Below are 2,455 nucleotides of genomic sequence, written 5' to 3' on the forward strand. Positions count from 1 at the left end.
TTGGTCGGCAGAAACCAGGGCTGCGATTTAAGGACTGTGTCAAGTCTTCATTAAAGGCCTGTGATATGCAGGACACCGACTGGGAGAACAATGCCTGTCATCACCACGGATGGAGGAAGCAGGTTAAGGAGGGGATCGACACTTTTGAGAGAGCACGTATCCATCATGAAGAACTTAAGCGAGCTGCGCGAAAGCGCACGGATCGTATAGTGAATGGGGAAAGCTTGGTCTGCAATGTTTGCAGTCGTGTATGCTTGTCAAGATCAGGGCTCATTAGCCACCAACGGAGCCACAAATGCAAAATATAAGTTAGTCCTAGAGCACACAATGTTCCTGAAGGTCGGCAATGGTCTTCCTCGGTCACGAGTGGATGGCCATCATGTATGTATGTATATATACATATATTGTTGTATTTAGGGATGGTCATGTTGCCAGTTTAGCCAATAAAAACACAAGCACTATACATTTGGTGTTCACTTGCTACAGCTTTATTTTATATTAATTGTATTTCGGTCAGAGTTCTTTCGTCACACTTCTGTGACCTCATTAGTGGTCCTTTGCTTTCTTCTTTCTTCTTTGTGTGTCTCTCCTTACTAATGATCTGCCATTTTGTATTCCTGTTGTATGTCTTTATTTGCGCATGCGTATATCCCTGTGTGTGTATATGTTTAGTAAGTGTGTGTGGGGGGGAATATGCCTGCCTTATCAATATCCCCTGTTTATATACGTTCATTTAATTTACTTTTATTTATTTTATTCATTTGTTTATATCTACTTACTTTTTCTTTTCTTTCTATTTTTTGTATCAATATAATTTAATCTAATTTATTTTGTTTATGTGTATAGTTATTTAGTTCCATTTATTTATCTGTGTATTGTATTATATTCATATTATTATCAGTTTATAGGGATCTTATTCTGTCACAGGTTGTGGTATGTTGGTGGGGTTTGCTAGTGTTCCATTCTAGTTTTTCTATTCAGGCTAGGTTTATCTTCTATTATGTGCGTAGCTTCCGTAATTTGTTTAAGCGTTGCGTCTGTTCTATGTGTGGACAAGATTTTAACTTTTATGTTGTTAAGTGAGCCCCCGTGTTCCTGCTCGGTGTGCTGGTACCGAACCGATGAGCTCTTCTCTTCCTTAAGTTCCCTTCAATGCTCATTTACCCGCTCTCCTATGCTCCGTGCTGTCTCCCCTACGTACATCGTTGTCTTGTTACTGCACTGTCTCTCTATACATCTTATACTATAGACTACATTCATAGCTTTACAGTTTGCTTGTAGGCTAAATCTTCATACAATACAGTTCCTATCAGTACAGGGGGTTCTACTAAAATGGTAGGTTCTACCGATTAGGGATTTGATAGGGTTACCTGGCCTTTCTTCAACCTTAATTCTTAGCTTAAGTTTATCTAGGGCCTTCTAAAGTTGTACGCCAGTTCGCCTCTAGGGATTTTGTCGATAAACATGATACTCTGGTATTTGTGGCTATCATACCATGAGTTGGCCTTCCCTAGTTTCTTCTTAGTCCTTTCAGTGGTGTTCCATGACTTGCTCCTATAGAGTAGGCAAATCCCATTCCTATCATTACGTATGATAGTTTCAATTTTCCTCATGGCTCCTTTGTATACTCTGATCCTTTGTCTATGTCTGTATCCTGAGAACTGCATGCAGTGAACGAAGTGTTGTATGTGTCTCTTTAACTCTAGGGTCGCACATGCGGGACACATTTCTCATTACTCTAATGAGGTCTACCATCAGTATATTGATATAATTGGCATTGTCCGAGATAGCTCAGTTCCGGTGGATCAGGTATTTGGAGGCCATAGATTTGGCATAGTGTGAATGAAGGATTTGGATTTTATTATTCACACTTTCCAGCCAGAGTTCTGTATCCAGTTCTTCGTTGACTTACTTCAACGCTGCGAAAGGTACCGTTCGTTTAGGTTTAAATACCAGTATAGAGTTTTCTTCCACTTGAAATTTCGCCTTCAGGAAAAAAAAATTTTAATTCTTTTTTTTTTTTTTAATCCTTATTTGTACTGGCGGAAGTACCCATTCACATTTTTACAAAAAATATTTATAGGGAGGTCTCTTAAGTTGAATAGTTCCATCTAGTCTGTTCCAAGTAATTTGTCGTATTTTCAACACAAAAACTTTGGCTTTCAAGGTTTTTCCACGAAATGTAACATCACTTATCATTTCGCTCATAAAATGCAATTTTTTCCTGAAACACCTCGCGCAATTTTCGAAGTTTCCTTTAATCTAGGTTCCCCTATTTTTCTCCTTGTATCTGTATTAATTATCGTGATATCATTGCCCGTATCCAGTTGTGATATTCACATTATTCATTTTTATGGACACAAATTTTCTTTTCTGAGCCTCGCTTAGAATTTTTGCTAACGATACATTCTTTCTAGAATTTTTTTGTTTAACCCTCTTTTTTTTTTTTTTTTTT

The sequence above is a fragment of the Octopus bimaculoides genome, chromosome 2 (genome assembly GCF_001194135.2).
Source record: "Octopus bimaculoides isolate UCB-OBI-ISO-001 chromosome 2, ASM119413v2, whole genome shotgun sequence".
NCBI classification, from domain to species: Eukaryota; Metazoa; Mollusca; class Cephalopoda; order Octopoda; family Octopodidae; genus Octopus; species Octopus bimaculoides.